At 37.1% G+C, this 20,749-nt stretch overlaps 1 non-coding gene across 1 annotated transcript; it reads left to right on the top strand.

Annotated features, from left to right (window-relative positions):
* Nucleotides 1-7,151: 7,151 nt before the first annotated feature.
* TRNAG-GCC (transfer RNA glycine (anticodon GCC)) lies at nucleotides 7,152-7,222 on the top strand. The gene has a single exon. It is a non-coding gene; the product is annotated as a tRNA-Gly (tRNA).
* Nucleotides 7,223-20,749: the final 13,527 nt, after the last annotated feature.

The raw sequence follows: 20,749 nt of genomic DNA, 5'->3' as shown, positions 1-20,749 counted from the left end.
GTGTGAATGTGAATAGAAAGCAAAGTGTCAAAGTAAAGATTAATAAAATGAATCTAAGAGAAACAAAAAACATTTATCATTCTAGACCTAAAGATCTAGAACAATTAAATATTTGGACCATAGAAAATAAAACTGCCTACACTTTGCTCCATAGAGCACATAATTTGAGAAATATTAGATGTTTATGTAGGGACAATATTTTCAAATACACACTGGAAATGATACCTTATAAATTTCACTGTTGAGGAATCATCATAAGTATTTGGATATTCACCATCAGTTCAGTTCAGTTCAGTCGCTCGGTCGCTTCTGACTCTTTGCGACCCCATGAATCACAGCACGCCAAGCCTCCCTGTCCATCACCAACTCCCGGAGTTCACACAGACTCACGTCTATCGAGTCAGTGATGCCATCCAGCCATCTCATCCTCGGTCGTCCCTTCTCCTCCTGCCCCCAATCCCTCCCAGCATCAGAGTCTTTTCCAATGAGTCAACTCTTCGCACGAGGTGGCCGAAGTACTGGCGTTTCAGTTTCAGCATCATTCCTTCCAAAGAAATCCCAGGGCTGATCTCCTTCAGAATGCACTGGTTGGATCTTGCAGTCCAAGGGACTCTCAAGAGTCTTCTCCAACACCACAGTTCAAAAGCATCAATTCTTCGGCTCTCAGCTTTCTTCACAATCCAACTCTCATAAGCATACATGCCCACAGGAAAAAACATAGCCTTGACTAGATGGAACTTTGTTGGCAAAATAATGTCTCTGCTTTTCAATATGCTATCTAGGTTGATCATAACTTTTCTTCCAGGGAGTAAGCATCTTTTAATTTCATGGCTGCAATCACCATCTGCAGTGATTTTGGAGCCCCCCAAAATAGAGTCTGACACTGTTTCCATTGTTTCCCCATGAACTGATAGGATGAGATGCCATCAATTTAAGCTTTTCACTCTCCACTTTCACTTTCATCAAGAGGCTTTTTAGTTCCTCCTCACTTTCTGCCATAAAGGGTGGTGTCGTTTGAATATCTGAGGTACTTGATATTTCTCCCAGCAATCTTGATTCCAGCTTGTGCTTCTTCCAGCCCAGCATTTCTCATGATGTACTCTGCATATAAGTTAAATAAGCAGGGTGACAATATACAGCCTTGACATATTCCTTTTCTTATTTGGAACCAGTCTGTTGTTCCATGTCCAGTTCTAACTGTTGCTTCCTGACCTGCATATAGGTTTCTCAAGAAGCAGGTCAAGTGGTCTGGTATTCCCATCTCTGTCTCTCTGACTTTATTATATTATGTACATGTAATGATGTATATTACATATTATGATGTAATATAATATAAATTAATGATGTATATTACATAATGATGTATCATTGCATATAATGATGTATATGTAATATATGAACATGCTAGTAAAGTAATGGTCTAAATTCTCCAAGCCAGACTTCAGCAATACGTAAACCATGAACTCCCTGATGTTCAAGCTGGTTTTCGAAAAGGTAGAAGAACCAGAGATCAAATTGCCAACATCTGTTGGATCATCAAAAAAGCTAGAGAGTTCCAGAAAAACATATATTTTTGCTTTATTGACTATGCCAAAGTCTTTGACTGTGTGGATCACAATAAACTGTGGAAAATTCTGAAAGAGATGGGATTACCAGACCACCTGACCTGCCTCTTGAGAAATCTGTATGCAGGTCAGGAAGCAACAGTTAGAACTGGACATGGAACAACAGACTGGTTCCAAATAGGAAAAGGAGTACGTCAAGGCTGTATATTGTCACCCTACTTATTTAACTTATATGCAGAGTACATCATGAGAAACGCTGGAATGGAAGAAACACAAGCTGGAATCAAGATCGCTGGGAGAAATATCAAGAACCTCAGATATTCAGATGACACCACCCTTATGGCAGAAAGTGAAGAGGAACTAAAAAGCCTCTTGATAAAAGTGAAAGAGGAGAGCGAAAAAGTTGGCTTAAAGCTCAACATTCAGAAAATGAAGATCATGGCATCTGGTCCCATCACTTCATGGGAAATAGATGGGGAAACAGTGGAAACAGTGTCAGACTTTCTTTTTTTGGGCTCCAAAATCACTGCAGATGGTGACTGCAGCCATGAAATTAAAAGACGCTTACTTCTTGGAAGAAAAGTTATGACCAACCTAGGTAGCATATTCAAAAGCAGAGACATTACTTTGCCGACTAAGGTCCATCTACTAAGGCTATGGTTTTTCCTGTGGTCATGTATGGATGTGAGAGATGGACTGTGAAGAAGGCTGAGCACAGAAGAATTGATGCTTTTGAACTGTGATGTTGGAGAAGACTCTTGAGAGTCCCTTGGACTGCAAGGAGATCCAACCAGTGCATTCTGAAGGAGATCAGCCCTGGGATTTCTTTGGAAGGAATGATGCTGAAGCTGAAATGCCAGTATTTCGGCCACCTCATGCAAAGAGTTGAATCACTGGAAAAGACTCTGCTGCTGGTACAGATTAGGGGCAGGAGGAGAAGGGGACGACCGAGGATGAGATGGCTGGATGGCATCACTGACTCAATGGACATGAGTCTGAGTGAACTCTGGAAAATGGTGATGAACAGGGCGGCCTGTTGTGTTGCGATTCATGGGGTCGCGAAGAGTGGGACACAGCTGAGTGACTGAACTGATCTGAACTGAACTGACGTGAATGAATGTATATTACATATAATGATCTTATACATTATATACATATAAAATATTTAGCATAATATTTCAGTAAGATATATTTTATATAATTAAAATGTATTCTTTCATTCACAATATATAATTCAATCACATGTTGCACTTGTGCATACTTGCATCTATGATGTGTATCCTCAGATGATTTTGTCTCTGATTTTCATTGCATAAACCAGTATCTATAGCATAACCCCGAAGAAGCATCCAAAAGATTTCAAGTTGATATTTTTTGAAAAAAGTAACATTTATGCTTTTAGAATTTCCTGCAATTATTTATTTTATTTTCAATATTTTCTTTAAATTTTCTCTTTTTACTTTATTTTACTTTATAATACTGTATTGGTTTTCTCATACATCAACATGAATCTGCCACAGGTATACACATGTTCCCTGTATTTTCAATATTAAAAAAAAAAAGGTAAAATGATTACTGGGCCAATATCAAATATGGCACTAAATGCCTATTTTAAGATATTTTGGTAATTTTCTGCAAAGAGTTATACTACTCAGCAGTTATACTACTTAGTTTCCTACTAAGAATTATATCATATATTAACATGATAAACATCGTTTATTATTCAATATTTGTTGAATAATGATGTTCCTGTCGAAAGGAATTCAGTAGTATATTACTATCTTAGAGCAGTAACAAAAATACTTATTTATAATATTTTATCTTACTAATTAACTATGCTAGCTATCTTCCTAATAAAACCAAACTTTTCTAGTTACATTTGTTATTTTTTGTACACTCAATATGTTGACTCCTTAGCTCTATTTCTGATAAATGCAAGTTTAGAGATTTCCATTTCTCCATGTTTGGCCCATAAATTTTTATTGCGTATCCATCTTACCAGTTCAGATCTAAGAATAACAGTTTATCTTATCCCTTTCAGCACAGTGATTGCTTCATGTATTGTTACATAATCCAATCAGAGCAAAATGATTCGATAAGATTCTTAGTGAGAACTTTGGGTAAGAGACTCATTGTTTTCCCTAATACACTACATATAAACGTTTCAAGGGCTGAGGTTAAGTCTGTTGTATTTGTTGCTATTGTTTAGTTCTAACTCCTACTCTTTGTGACCCCAGGGACTGTAGTCCACCTGTCTCCTCTGTTTGTAGGATTCTCCAGGCAAGAATACTGCAATGGGTCACCTTTCCTTCTCCAGGGCATCTTCCTGACTCTGGGATAGAACCTGAGTCTCCTGCATTGGCGGATGGGCTCTTCACTGAGCCACCAGGAAGCCCACTTACCTGAGACTAAAACTATCATAGTGAAAGGCAATGCTGAAAGATGGATAGAAGCTTACTCATAACAAGAGAATTGAGCCCTGAAGTCAGCCTACCCAGTGAAAATCTCAATATAGGTGAAAAGAAATTTCCTTTTTTCCTAGTCCAGTTAATATTAGTTTGTTTGTTTGTTTGTTTGTTAAGCCAAAAGCAGAAACAGATACCCTTGGCTGGATTTACCACCCCTTCACCCAGGCTCCTGCTCAGAGGGTTACCTAATATTGGAAGACTCATCAGTATCAGTTGGATACTTAGGTGGCATGGTCAATAACTATGGGTTGAAAATCAGAGCTAAATAATGAGGCTTCATTGACAATCAAATTGATACTTGAAAGGAAAATAAAATTTTCTTCTTAAAGTGTGGACCAGAGAAGAACAAGCCCAAATAGGGAATTTAATGAATAGTAATTATGGAATGTGAAGATGAGACTTTTCAACTTGGTACATATGGCAGGTCCTGCATTCCTGTGATCTGCCCTTATAATGAGTTTTTTTTTTTTTTTTTTTTTTACAGTGGGATAGATTTCACCTTTTTCTCATCCTGGCTGCATAAACTTCCAGTTTAAGTAATTTAACCTGGCTGTGTCAGGGAACAAAAATAGCCTAATTAAAATATTTCATTTTGTTACTATACAGACTTAGATTTTCTAAACATGTTTTTTATTTTAGATCATTGAAATAACATTATCTATCATTATCATTATCATTTTATTATTCCAACTTGAAGATTAATTGGGCATGGTGCTGATGGTTATATGAGTGTTGGACTTTGTCAAAATCATAAACATTTGTACCACAGAAGAATTAAATTTTAATAAGTATAAATTATACCTAAATAAAAATATATACAGGAAAAATTGCACAGGTGGTCACTGGAGTTTCCCTCCAGTGATAAAATGAAGGATGGGTTCAGGTGTCAATGATGCAAAGTGAAAAAATAATCATAACCACTAAAGACAGGTCAATGATAGGAAATTCATTATAAGGTTGGTTTAATGTAATTTTAATAACTTTAATTTTCCCCTAATAAAAGTTAAAAAAATAGCAACACACATACATTCCCCAAGCAAAAACATTATTTGAATAATACATGAGAAATGATCAAAATTAGATACCAATCCTAAATAAAGTTTTGCTTCTAACAATCATTGTGGACAGTGATGGCAGACATGAAATTAAAAGACGCTTGTTTAAAAGAAAAGCTATGACAAAATTGCTGTGCTGGGCTTAGTCACTAAGTCATGTCCGACTCTTTGTGTCCCCATGGACTGAAACCTGCCAGCCTCCTCTGTCTGTGGGGATTCTCCAGGCAAGAATACTGGAGTGGGTAGCCTATCCTTTCTCCAGGGAATCTTTCCAACCCAGAAATCAAACAAGGGTCTCCTGCATTGCAGGTGGATTCTTTACCAGCTGAGCTTCCATGGAAGCCCATGACAGACCTAGACAGCATATTAAAAAGCAGAGATGTCACTTGATGACAAAGGTTTGCATAGTCAAAGCTATAATTTTTCTAAGGGTCATGTCCATATGTGAGAGTTGGACCATCAAGACTCAGTGTGGAAGAGCTGATGCTTTCAAACTGTAGTGCTAAATAGACTCTTGGACGGCAAGGAGATCAAACGAGTCAATCCTAAAGGAATTTAACTCTGAATATTCATTGGCAGGCCTGATGCTGATGCTGAAGCTCCAATACTTTGAATGCAAAGATCTGGCTCATTGGAAAAGACCCTGATGCTTGGAAAGATTGAAGTCAAAAGAAGAAGGGCGAAGCAGAGGATCAAGTGGCTAGATAGCATCACTAACTCTTGGACATAAATCTGAGCAAACTCTGGAAGACAGTGGAGTACAGAGAAGCCTGGCATGATGCAGTCCATGGGGTCACAAAGAGTTGGACAATACTTAGTTTCTGAACAACAGGGAACATCTAGTAACGGTGAAAGTTGAACAAATTTAGAATCCAAAGTTTTGTGTTTGATTCTATCATCTACCAGTTGTATGAATCTATATGGAAGCAATTTAATCTTTCTGAGGCCCAGTTTCATCAATAAAATGTCAAAGAAACACTTGCCTCATAAGCTTGTTTTGAGGAACAACTGGAATAATGCATGCAAGAGCTATTTGTAAAACTGAAGTCATAGTTATTATTCACTCTGTTTTATGTCTTAGAAAGTTTTTTGAATAGAAATGTATAACCAGCAACTCACTCACTTATTCTATAATTTTTAAAGAATTCAAAATGTTAGAAAGTGCCATCTCTTTTATCTAACATTTTTCTTTCTGATTTTGTAGTTCACAGACAGAAGCAGTCAATTACTACTTTAGTTCCAAATGCTTTAATAAAATCATTCTGTTTGCTCAGACAAATAACTTGAATTGAGAAATAAATTGATTAAAATATGGCAGAGCACAAAGTATTTTGTAAAAGTACATAGACTGCATTGCCCAAGACATCAGTCTATTTGTTTGACTGACAATGCATAAGAGAAGAATGGTTTCCTTTTTAAAACGTGCACATACATCACTGATTTTATACATTGTGCATATCAGTAAGGAATAGATTATAAATAGCTTTGGGAGAGACAGATGTGGTGTTGGAAGACAGATGAACTTGGTGGAAGAACACACTGGTTGATATCTTTGCTTTTCTAATTGCTGATTATTTGACCTCAAATAGTCACCTGCTTTTTAGAGCTTTGAATCCACAATATTCAGGAGAGTAACTATATTTGCTATTTCAACACTTGATATTCCAAGGACTATGATAAATATGTTTTTACTAATACACATTTTATTATATATTTATATAATATATTTTAATGTAATTTTAATAGATAAAAATGCATTAATGAAAAATTCATTTTTGCTTTTTATCCTTTAGAAATGACTTTATTTTAACCTGCAGATAATAATATATTTTGATAAATTAAAAGTTTTAGCAAAGTGATTGCTCATCACAGAGCGTAGATAGATTCTAAACATGATAAGTTTATCTTCTGTGATTATAAAATTTAACAACTTCCCCTAGTTTTACAATAATAAAACTATTTATCTTGAGCAAAATTTTATCAAAAAATCCCTTTACTTGTATCCAATATATATTCCATAAGTCAAGAAACCCCAAGCTATAATGCTACAAAATGAATATGCTTCCCAGGTGGCTCAGTGGTAAAGAATCTGCCTGCCAAGCAGATGACATGGGTTTGATCCCCGGTTTGGGAAGATCATCTGGAGAAGGAAATGGCAACCCACTCCAGTATTCTTTCCTGGAGAATCCCCATGGAAAGAGGAGCCACAGCCAATGAGGTCACCAAAAAAATCGGACATGACTTAGTGACTAAACAACAACAAGACAAGTTATACATGCTAATATAAATAATATGTTAATATACAGTATACGTCTGCCTTTGCTTACTGTTATTATATGATTTACATTATATAAAAATTCACAGGGAATTCCCTGGTGGTCCAGGGTTAGGACCCTATGCTTTCACGGTTAAGGGCAGGATTCAGTCCCAAGTTATGGAACTAAGATCTTGCAAGATGCATTGTGTGGCCAAAAAAAAAAAAGTCACGACCTCTGTGATATAAAAATGCACATACAGGAAATACATTTATATTTTCTTTTGTCTCATAATAGTTTACTTTGAACTCTATTCTGACATGCAATTAAAATTTGTAATCTTAGTTTTAAGATGAAAAAGTTTTTATTTCAAAATTAAAGTAATATCAGAAATGCACAACCATGTGTACTATATAATGTAGCTTTGATTGCATCTTCATGTTGATAATAAAAATAAGCAAACTTTTTTGATAAATAGCCATAAAGACACAAGATGGCAGTACTAGTCTTTATGAGTTCTGGAAATATGCAAACACATTTGAAAACTTTTAATGCATTTTCTTTTTTTTCCCTCTTGGTAATTGTAAGGAAGCATTCATCTTCAAGCATAAATTTTCAATAGTTTCATGGAAACTTTTTTAAATTGAAAATGGCAATGTGTTTTCTACCTACCTACCTAGCTACCTATGTACCATCTACCTATCTATTGGAAATCATTGCATCTAGCAAAAGTAATTCATCTTTAAAAAATGTCAGCCTATTCATCCATTTAATAAGTGTGCTGGCCTAGATAGTCTTTAAGATTTTTCCAGTTCTTGATATTTATCAGATCAGATCAGTTACTCAGTGATGTCTGACTCTGTGACCCTATGAATTACAGCACGCCAGGCCTCCCTGTCCATCACCATCTCCTGGAGTTCACTCAGACTCACGTCCATTGAGTGAGTGATGCCATCCAGCCATCTCATCCTCTGTCGTCCCCTTTTCCTCCTGCCCTCAATCCCTCCCAGCATGAGTCTTTTTCCCATGAGTCAACTCTTCCCATGAGGTGGCCAAAGTACTGGAGTTTCAGTGTTAGCATCAATCCTTCCAAAGAACACCCAGGGCTGATCTCCTTTAGAATGGATTGGTTGGATCTCCTTGCAGTCCAAAGGACTCTCAAGAGTCTTCTCCCACACCACAGTTCAAAATCATCAATTCTTCAGTGCTCATTTTTTTTCACAGTCCAACTCTCACATCCATACATGACCACTGGCAAAACCATAGCCTTGACTAGATGGACCTTTGTTGGCAAAGTAATGTCTCTGCTTTTCAATATGCTATCTAGGTTGGTCAAAGCTTTTCTTCCAAGGAGTAAGCGTCTTTTAATTTCATGGCTGCAGTCACCATCTTCAGTTATTTTGGATCCCAAAAAAATAAAGTCCGATACTATTTCCACTGTTTCCCATCTATTTCCCATGAAGTGATGGGACCAGATGCCATGATCTTCATTTTCTGAATGTTGAGCTTTAAGCCAATATTTATAGCATTTATTAAATCAGGAATTGTACATTTCAAATAAACTTTGTCATATATTAATTTCTAAATGTATTCAAAATTGGAGATAGCAATGCCAGTGCACTTCCTTCTTGTTCAGGGATTGAATACAGATCAATAGTGTCTATGACTACTCATTCATCAATAAATCTGGAGTAGTTGAATTCCCCTAACTTTCATGTGGACTTCCGTGTTGGCTTGATGATAAAGAATCCTCCTGCCAAGACAGGGGATGCAGGTTCCATCCCTGAGTCAGGAAGATAATCTGGAGAAAGAAATGGCAACTCACTCCTGTACTCTTGCCTGGAAAATTCCATGAACAGAGGAGTCTGGTAGGCTACAGTCCATGGAATCACACAGATTTGCACATTATTAATATGGTATTATTCATTTCTGTTTTGGAGATTTTTTTCTTCAGGAAATGTAGGCCTATGGCTTTCTCTATCCTAGTATGTTTTGACTATTATAACAAAATACCACAGATTGGAGTAGCTTATAAACAACAGAAATGTATTTCTCACAGTTCTGAAGATGGGTAGTCTAAGATCAAGGCAACTGCAGATTTGTATGTTGGTGAGGAATCACTTCCTGGTTCATGTATAAAATCTTTTTTTTTTTTTTGGTATCTTCACATGATGGAAGGGGCAAGGGTCTCTTTGATTAGAGCACTTATCCCATTCATAAGGGCTCCATCCTTATAATGTATCACTTCCCAAAGGTGCCATCTTCAAATACCACATTATTTGGGAGTAGGATTTAACATATGAATTTGGGATACAGATATTCAGTCTGTAGCATTTTCTATTCCTACACTTTTCATTTTTATTTGATTTACCCTCCACCTATTCTGTAACTGAGCAAATCACTTTAAGAAAATAGTTCCACCATGGTGGCCCCACAGCTACAATGCCTATATCCACAGACCACACAGACAAGGCAACATTTAGTCTGATCCAAGTGTTTGTGTTGTTGTTTAGTCGCTAAATTGTGTCCAACTCTTTGTGACCCCATGAGCCATAGCCTGCCAGGCTCCTCTGTCCATGGGATCTCCCAGGCAGGAATATTGGAATGGGTTGCCATTCCCTTCTTCAGAGGATCTTCCCAACCCAGGAACTGAATCCAGTACTCTTGCCTGGAGAAACCTGTGAATGGAGGGGCCTGGTAGGCTTCAGTCCATGGGGTCGTGAAGAGTCGAACACGACTGAGAGACTTCACTTCCACTTTTCACTTTCATGCCTTGGAGAAGGAAGTGGCAACCTACTCCAGTATTCTTGCCTGGAGAATCCCAGGAACAGGGGAGCCTGGTGGGCTGCCATCTATGGGGTCGCACAGAGTCAGACAGGACTGAAATGACTTAGTCGCAGCAACAGCAGCAGCTCTTACGTTGGCAGGCATATTCGTTACCACTGAGCCACCTGAGAAGTCCAAGTGTTTGTGTAACACCCTGTAATCCTTCCAAGGATATGGCAGACAGTCTGGTGAAGAACTGTCACAGGGCTATTTTCCCTTCACTTTTGGGTGAAAGCAGGGTTTCTTATTAATCTCCCTGGTTCCAGTGACCAGGGTACAACCTTCTCCTCCTCAGAGTCCACCTGCAGGCTATAAAGCTTCTTAGTTGCCGTGTAAAATCCACTTCTTCATGACAGAACTGTCATCTGTATCTTCCCCTTCCAACCCTTCCAATTGGTGTCATCTTGTGGATACAGGAAGCTGGCACCATGCACATCTTGCTTATTGTTTTCTCAGTCCACCTGGGCTTACTGTATTCTTGCAGGTCAAATCTATGCAATTGTGACAAGCCAACCTAGCAGCTGCGCTGTTTTCTACTCTTTAGGGGCAACTCGACTAGCTCCCAAAGCCATGTCAAGGAATACAGACACTTAGAGAATTCCATGAGAATTTACATGAAAGAAAAATTTAAAAATTACCCACATCACTCTTACTTCTTTTTTGTCTTTAAATCATCTGTGATAATAATTCTATAGCATTTTCCTCTTTTGAGCCAAAGACACAGTTCTGTTCTATTGTATTAAAATCTTTTCATGATGTTCTTGTTATTGCTAGATGCCATTCTATTTTGTGCCTTCATGTTACTAAAGTGCTTTGTAGCTAGCAGTGGTCAGCAACTTCACTAGGTCATCACCCTTTCCAGCTCTTAGACTCTGAAATGTAAGTTCTAAACTTACATTCTGATGAAAACAGACTTTTTTTTGTCTCTTTTTTAAATTTATTTTTTCATTTATTATTATTTCATAGGTTCTACTGCAAATGTTCTTCTTAGAACTCATCCAACTTAAAATGCAGCATTTTGAACTTTGACCAGATTTTTAAAAGCTCCTTCTAGTTAATTTAATGACACTCTAATCATCATACTGTCCTTTATTTAACAATATCTTCCCTTGCTTTCCACTAGTTTCTCTTCCTTTTTACAATTTTTCATCGTTACTAAGACGATTTGTTCTCAGGTCCTTACTATCCTATACATGTGCCATGTTTTAGTGATATTTATCATATTCTTATTATCTAGAAAAAAGGAAGGAAAATCACTTTTAAACTGTGTAATAAATGTGTCATATTTTGACAAATCTATGTAATTATTATTCAAGGTTAGAGGGGATCTTTATTTTAACCACTTGCTAGAAATAGCAACAACAAAAAAGACAAAATACATAAAATACATGTCTTTAAAATACCAGGTATCAGTGATATTTCAGAGGTAGAGAAAAAAATAAGTTAGCTTATTACGCCAGATTACAACCTGAGTTTTCAGGCTCTGACATAAGAAGGGTGAATTCAGGTAGAACCCTATAGATTCTGTGAGTAGAGATGAAGATCCCATTTTGAGGAAAACAAGGGAACTAGATATCAGAAGACAGTAATGAAGGGGAGAGAACTTCATAGAAAGAGTTCTCCAGAACTATGCAGAGATTGATCTCAAGAGTTCAACAGAGTACTTACTGATCAGTGAATATGTGTGAAGAAATCACCTGAGGATGAGAAAAAAAAAAAATTTTTGGAAGGGACTAGCAGAAACTTACCTGACACTCATATAGGCAATGGAAACAGGGCTGTTCCCAACTTTCTGCGTGGAAAACTTCACAGTTAATGGGGTCTTAGATATAGAAGTCAGCAATATCTTGCCTTAGGAGTGGAAAGAAATGGTTTTAGACTAAACACTATTTTGGTCCTGCCTCACAAATTTTAGAAGCATTACTTAAATGGACCAAACTGTCTAAAATCAAGCAAACAAACAAAAAATTGTAGCCAAAGATCAGGTAGGAATATAAAAAATTATTGGCAATCAAAAGACAAAATTTGCAATTAAAAGGAGCAGAAAAACACAACTGGTAATAATGAGGAAACCTAAGCAATTCAATCCAAGTAGGAATTGACAAAGAGATTAAAATTAGCAGATGAAAGCCAAGAAAATATTTACTATAAATATTTTATTTGTTCAAAAGCTTAGAAGAGACATGAACAGCATGAAACATGAAAGGAAAAGAAAGCTAAAATTGAATTTATATAGATAAAAACAACAGTGTCTAACATGAAACATGTACTGGATGGGCATAATGGCATACTCTATACTTGACATCATAACAATGAGAATGATACAAAATGAAATACACATGAAAAATTTAATAATATTTACCAATAAGCTCGTGTGAAATTCCAAGAGTTCAAATATGCATGTGGTTAGAGTCACTGAAGGAAAGGAGAAATTATTTATTTCATCGAATAATACTTGAAATGATTATTGATGGTTTTCCAGTTTGATAAAAACTATAAAGCAATGGAGGTCAATGAAACCTGTTCATTAAAAAAAAAATGGACAAAATAGTTTAATGAAATCTTTACCAAAGACAAAATATGGAACACACATGAAAAAGAATTAAGTATCATTAGACTCCAGGGAAATGTAGATAAAAACCATGAGATAATATTAGACACCAATTCAACTGGTTAAAATTAAAGGATCACTGTGAAGTGATGTAGAGATTGTAGAGGAACTACTGATGAACAAGAAAATGATATATCCACTTTGGGGAAAAATGGTAATCCCTCCAAAAACTCAAGTATACATGTACTATATGAATGTGGCATTCCACTAGTAGGTATTTATTCAAAAGAAATTCAAGCATATTTCCATATACATCTTGAGAACTAATGTTCATGTTCACAGCAGCCTTATTTCTAATGGCCTAAAGCATAAATAACCCAAATATTCATGATCAACTGGCTTCCTAGTGGCACTAGTTGTAAAAACCCCGGCTGCCAAAGCAGGAGGCCTAAGAGAGTTGGGTTCAGTCCCTAGGTCAGGAAGATCTCCTGGAGAAGGGCATGGCAACCCACTCCAGTATTCTTGCCTAGCGAATTCCACGGACAGAGGAGCCAGGTGGACTACAGTCCATGGGGGTCACAAAGAGTCAGACATGGCTGAAGCAATGCAGCACAACATGCATACACAATCAAGTGAATGGATAAACATATGCTGATGTATTGATACAATATAATACTGCTGCTGCTGCTGCTGCTGCTAAGTCGCTTCAGTCGTGTCTGACTCTGTGCGACCCTATAGACGGCAGCCCGCCAGGCTCCCTTGTCCCTCGTATTCTCCAGGCAAGAATACTGGAGTGGGTTGCCATTTCCTTCCCCAATGCATGAAAGTGAAAATGAAGTCGCTCAGTCATTTCCGACTCTTAGCGACCCCATGGACTGCCACCCACCAGGCTCCTCTATCCATGGGATTTTCCAAGCAAGAGTACTGGAGTGGGGTGCCATTCATTGCCTTCTCTGAATATAATACTACAATAGGATAATTACTGACTTATGTACAGATGTGGAGGCATCTAAAAATAATTATGCTAAGAAAAAAAATGTCAAATAAAAAAGAGTTCACATTGCATGATTCCACTTAAATACCTTCTAGATAATTTGATTTAACCTATCCTGCAGACACAGATTACTGGTCATTTGAGGATGGCAGGGGATGGGGATAATAATTTCCTGGGGAAAAATAGATAAAATAGTAACAAAAATACTCATTGCCAGGTTTTCTTTCAATTGAAAATCACTGGCACTTATTTTTATGGAACCCAAGCATTTCAAATCTCCTGATAAATGAATTTATTCAATCAAAATTTAGTAAAAATGTAGCATACACCGTGACCATGAAGGGACAGAAAGACAAAAACAAAAACAAAATGCTGCAGAAATACTCCTTCTGAGACAGTTCACATCCTACTTCCACTAAACCCAGGTCTGATTTGCTTCTCAGAGAGAATCCTGCCTCCACCTTTTTCTTTCTGTTCTTGAATACTTAACTAATACTCTTCCTTCCCCTGCATCTAGCCATGGCATTTTTAACTTTTCTTCTCTTCCCTGTGATGCACACTTGTGAATCCAGCTCATTTGTTCTGGCTACTCCTGTGCATTCCAGAGTCTAACTTCAGGACCCTCTAGAAAAGGACGAGATTAGTTAGTGACAATATATGATTTCACAGATTCCAGGTTGGTCATCCAAATTTAATTGAGAAAACTAAAGAAGTTAAAATCTATATTTCATTTTTCCCCCTTTGTCCAATGCTTTGCATCTAACAATTTGGGCCTGTTTAATTTATACTAACATACACTTTCAGGTGGCATGCAATAATAGAAAAAAATCTACACCTAATCAGTGTTTTATTTTGTGTGCATCACATTCTGCCCTAAACCATCATCAAAAACTTTTATCAGATAATAATTATCATTTCTCTCATTTTGCATAGGCATGCAAAAATGGAGGCATGGAGAGGTGAAGTAACTCGCCCACCCTGAAGAGAACCAGGCAACCTAACTCCATAGAATATACACATGTGGAACGTCCTGGGAAGAAAAGAGCTGATGCACAATATTCCAGAAATTCAAAGAAGCAGGGAAAGATCTACATGATAGTCTTTATCTTCTTATTTCTTATACTTGAATGAAGTCACTCAGTCGTGTTTGACTCTTTGCGGCCCCACAGACTGTAGCCTACCAGGCTCCTCTGTCCATGGGATTTTCCAGGCGAGAATACTGGAGTGGGTTGCCATTTCCTTCTCCAGGGGATCTTCCTGACCCAGGGATTGAATCCGGGTCTCCTGCATTGCAAGCAGATGCTTTACCCTCTAAGCCACCAGAGAAGTAAGAATTATTTTTAGACTTGTTTGGTCTTTGTAATTCCATCATCTAATGAAGAGGGCATGTGTGCTCAGTAGCGTCTGACTCGTTGTTACCCTGTGGATTACTGTGGCCCACAGGCTCCTCTGTCCATGGGATTCTCCAGGCAAGAATGCTGGAGTGAGTGCCATTTCCTCCTTTAGGGGGTCTTCCCCGCGCAGAGATGGAACCCGAGTCTCGAGCATTGTTAGGCGGACTCTTTACCAATGAGTCACCTGGGAAGGCCCTGGTGAAGAGAGATGAGTGAATAGGCACTGAGGTAGCGAGAAGAAAACAAGTAAATCCTCATTTATGAAACTGTTATTCAATTCCAAGTGCTAATTCCAAAGAAAACTAAAGATGATAGGATAAAAACAAAACAAAACAAACAAAAAAACGTGTGTTTGAGTACAAATGGCAGCTGCTGTATTCTTCAAACATGAAGCAAAAGAACGGTGATTTTTCAGACATCCACCAAATAAATTTGGGTGCTAGCCAATTAAGAAAGCAACAGAGAGCAATAATTTGAAAAGTCCTTGCCTTTCAAAACTACTACCTCACTTAAAAGATTATTATTATCTAGAAGAACAGCATACACACCAGAAACTTGATAGAAATAATTAAAACTCCTGGTTACCATGGTTTCTTTTTTGTATCACTGGTCATATGAGAAGGTTAAAGTCAGCTGAAAGTAGAGAGCAGAGCTCAATGGCCCTGATTCAGTGGCAACTTTCAAAAGATATGGAGGCTTTAAAAAAAAGTCATCATAATTCTCTGAATTGCAGGTATTTTCTCTTTCGGCAGCCTGCCAATGCTCTTTCATGCCAGTGAAAGTAAGCTATGTGTGCTACTTTTTGATGGTATCGCCCATGATAAACTTTAAATGGTAAGGAAGTTCATTTCAGATACAAATCTGAAGCTAACTTATCCAACATATCTGGTCAGAAAATCTCGCTGTAAATCTTTCAAAAACAAGATGACTTGTGAGATTTTTAGTAATCCTGGACTGTGTCTGGGAAGAAAATGTGACACAAACAGCTCTCTCTATGGTTTCAGCTGAAGCTAGGAAATGCAGGACCCAGGGAAATATAAATCCACCTACAAGAAAGAATACCAAGTCTTCCTGAGTCTGTAATGGAAGAAGGATTAAAATATGTGTGCTTAGTGAAGTTAAAATTTTTTTTAGTTTAAGGAGTTTCCACTCTTACTAAATTCACTGCATGTAGCATCAGAATCTCAAGGCTGAAAATAGGAATAATTGAAACCCATTATGACTATCGTTTTTTCAAAATCAATATATGATCTACAGTCTTATTTTCTAGAGGAAGTGAATAAAAAGGTAGTGCTAAGTTTAAAAGTGCCACTTGATCCTTCCAGTGATCTAGGTAGGCTAACTGGACCAAAAGAAGAGGGGGTGGTCTCAAAAAACTAAAGCTGAAATGGGAAATTTTCAAAGGGTGAACTTACTGTGTGCTATTTTTCCTTTTGTATTACAGTTACTTGACATAACTGACTTTTAAAGAAGAGCTCAATTTGGAGATATAATAAAAATAAATGCTTTAGGAATATTGAATAATAATCAGCTATAGTAGTAGTAGTGACAGTCACTTCAGTTCAGTCCAGTCACTCAGTCGTGTCTGACTCTTTGCAACCCCATGAATCACAGCACACCGGGCCTCCCTGTCCATCACCATCTCCTGGAGTTCACTCAGACTCATGTCCATTGGGTCAGTGATGCCATCCAGCCATCTCATCCTCTGTCGTCCTCTTCTCCTCCTGCCCACGATCCCTCCCAGCATCAAAGTCTTTTCCAATGAGTCAACTCTTCACATGAGGTGGCCAAAGTACTGGAGTTTCATCTTTAGCATCAGTCCTTCCAAAGAAATCCCAGGGCTGATCTCATTCAGATTGGACTGGTTGGATATCCTTGCAGTCCAAAGGACTCTCAAGAGTCTTCTCCAACACCACAGTTCAAAAGCATCAATTCTTCGGTGCTCAGCCTTCTTCAAAGTCCAACTCTCACATCCATACATGACCACTGGATAAACCATAGCCTTGACTAGACGGATCTTAGTCGGCAAAGTAATGTCTCTGCTTTTGAATATACTATCTAGGTTGCTCATAACTTTTCTTCCAAGGAGTAAGCGTCTTTTGATTTCATGGCTGCAGTCACCATCTACAGAGATTTTGGAGCCCCAAAAAATAAAGTCTGACACTGTTTCCACTGTTTCCCCATCTATTTCCCATGAAGTGATGGGACCGGATGCCATGATCTTCATTTTCTGAGTGTTGAGCTTTAAGCCAACTTTTTCGCTCTCTTTCACTTTCATCAAGAGGCTTTTTAGTTCCACTTCAGTTTCTGCCATAAGGGTGGTGTCATCTGCATATCCGAGGTTATTGATATTTCTCCCAGCAATCTTGATTCTAGGTTGTGTTTCTTCCAGTCCAGCGTTTCTCATGATGTACTCTGCATATAAGTTAAATAAGCAGGGTGACAATATACAGCCTTGACAAGATACATTCCATACTCCTTTTCCTATTTGGAACCAGTCTGTTGTTCCATGTCCAGTTCTAACTGTTGCTTCCTAACCTGCATACAGGTTTCTCAAGAGGCAGGTCAGGTGGTCTGGTATTCCCATCTTTCTCAGAATCTTCCACAGTTTATTGTGATCCACACAGTCAAAGGTTTTGGCATAGTCAATAAAGCAGAAATAGATGTTTTTCTGGAACTCTCTTGCTTTTTCCATGATCCAGCAGATATTGGCAATTTGATCTCTGGTTCCTCTGCCTTTTGTAAAACCAGCTTGAACATCTGGAAGTTCACGGTTCATGTATTGCTGAAGCCTGGCTTGGAGAGTTTTGAGCATTACTTTACTAGCATGTGAGATGATTGCAAATGTGTGGTAGTTTTAGCATTCTTTGGCATTGCCTTTCTTTGGTATTGAAATGAAAACTGACTTTTTCCAGTCCTGTGGCCACTGCTGAGTTTACCAAATTTGCTGGCATATTGAGTGCAGCACTTCAACAGCATCATCTTTCAGGATTTGAAATAGCTCAACTGGAATTCCATCACCTCTGCTAGCTTTGTTCGTAGTGATGCTTTCTAAGACCCACTTGAATTCACATTCCAGGATGTCTGGCTCTAGATGACATGTCCAAATCTTTGCAACCCATGGTCTGTAGCCTGTCAGTCTCCTCTGTCCATGGGATTCTCCAGGCAAGAATAATTGGCCATAACATACTTAAATTCTTTGGAGATAATCTTTTAAATACTAAAATGTAGCTTTGCCAACATATATGGGCCTCCCTCTCCAAGAGAAAAGCAAAATTTTAAAGGTCCCATGCTCAGCTTTTAAATTATTACATAATCAGGAACAAGAGGTTTTCTTCCTCCCGTCTCTTGTTGAGATAATTCAAACAAACACTAAATTTCTCTTGACTTCACTTTAGCCATCTATAAAATGAGGGGGTTGGAGTAGAGATTATCTCTGGGTCTTGTAACTGTAAAATTACATGTCCTAAATTACTTCTCAATTTTTTTCACTTCCTCCTACTGACATGAAGACCTTAAAAAATGAGTAGTACTTACTGTATGTTAGGCCACTTAATATTATTCATGAAAGTAGATACAATAAAATTCTCAGCTTTTTTAAAATTCAGTTTTACAGATAAGGATATTGAAGCCCAATAAGTTTAATACCTTGTCCAGCCTCATACAGATAATTAAGCCTAGGACAGCAATTTAGTTTCAGGCTGATTTGAATAAAAATCTCATATACTTCCACTGACTATATCATATCTTAGTTAATAATATTTCATACATTTGGCATTTCAAAAGTCCTTTTAAATTATTGATAATCATGCTTTGTAATTATATTCTTTGAGCCAAATATACTTGAGGAATTTAAAAGATTTTGTAGACCTCTGTTAAAGAATCGTAATGTTGACTCAAAGAAAAGAAATGGAAGATAAAAGAGACTGTGACAGATAAGTAAAATGTATAAAAACAAGTTAACCTAGACTTAATAGCCCAACCCATCACATTCTCTAATACACACAGGTTTATTTTTGAAAGAAGCTAACTGTCGAAGTCCACGTAAAATGATGGCATAAGGATTAAGCTATACAGAACTTATCTAAGGGCATAAACTTGTTAAGGTTCAGAAGTAAATGCTCCCCAAATTTTTAAATTAAAAAAAGAATTATAAGTAATAATAATGGCATAATTCTGGACCATAAAATGGTGCAATTTGTTCCACCCTGCCACAAAGAGATGATTAGATGATGGATTAAAGAAATCAAATTATCATTATCAATATCCATAGCATTCTTGGAGGAAATCCTTCTGGTTCTATAAGGAGAAGAAATAGATATCAATGTTATATTTTTTTTAAAGAAAAGAGGGATTGAATATAAGGGATATAAACATTTAGTATTAAATAAGATTTTAAATATTTAGAAGAATAATAGAAATGTTATTATTTAAATAAGATCCTTTGCCTTTCTGTACATTTGTCTGTCTGTGCGGCATGCTCTAAATTCACATACATACTTTTTTTTGTATATATAACTTTTAGTTACCACTATATAATATCTTTGGGGTATGAGCTTTAGTTTTGTTTTTTTTTTTTTTTTTTTTTGTCTTAGGATCTTAATTTACATCTAGCTTTGATATATTTAATAAATAATTAAAAAATGATTTTCTTAATGAAAATTAATTACAACATAAAAAGAAAGTGTCCAACATAAAAAATATTGCAGAAAAGAAGTTGCCACATTGCCACTGTTAACATTTTGTTTCCATTCATGTGTATCAGTCACCTACTGAAACAATGATGATATGTAGGAAAATATCCAAATCTCAATGTCTTAAAAGAAAAAAAATATAACTTGGTCACTTTTCTCAGGTTAGGTGAATGTGATTGCTCTAGACTGAGCAGAGATGGATCTGATTACAATAAGCTCTGGGCTGGGTCTCATTTAACTCCAAGTTTCTGCCATGCACTTTCATCTAGCAGGTTACATAATGCATGTCCTTATGATGATAGCATGCTTCCCAAAACACATTAGTGGTAAAGAAACCGTCTGCTAATGCAGGAAACATAAAAGATGCAGGTTCGATCCCTGGGTTGGGAAAATCCCCTGGACCAGGGCATGGTAGCACACTCCAGTATTCTTGCTTGGAGAATCCCAAGAGCGGAGGAGCCTGGTGGGCTACAGTCCATGTGGTTGCACAGAGTTGGACATGATTGAAGCGACTGAGCACACACACGCATCATGAGAACAGGAGCAGAAGAGGGACAAGCAGAAACAGGATTCCTTCCAAAGAAATCACACACTGTTATTTTCATCCATAGTCTATTGACCAACAAGGTTAACCCCTACATTCTTTTTTTCCGATATAAATCTCATAAAGCTCAGCAAGAATTTCATTTTGTCAAGATTAATACACCTGGAATCTCTAAACATGTATCTTTAAAGTAAATTCAAGGAAAATGTTTACAATTTCCATTAATAAATCTTTTGATTGTAAGATAAACTATTTTTTAACTTATTTTTCCTTTTGAATAGACAAAATAATATGTTATTTCAATAAACCATGCCCTTCTATTGGAAAGAGACTCCCATAAACATAGTGAATGTATGAGAATATGGTATCATCATCCTGTAAAATTAATAATCAAATCATCCTT

Source organism: Ovis aries, chromosome 1, assembly GCF_016772045.2.
Source record: "Ovis aries strain OAR_USU_Benz2616 breed Rambouillet chromosome 1, ARS-UI_Ramb_v3.0, whole genome shotgun sequence".
Taxonomy (NCBI): Eukaryota; Metazoa; Chordata; class Mammalia; order Artiodactyla; family Bovidae; genus Ovis; species Ovis aries.
Note: the sequence above shows the minus strand (reverse complement) of the source record. Positions and strands in the feature narration are given on the sequence as shown.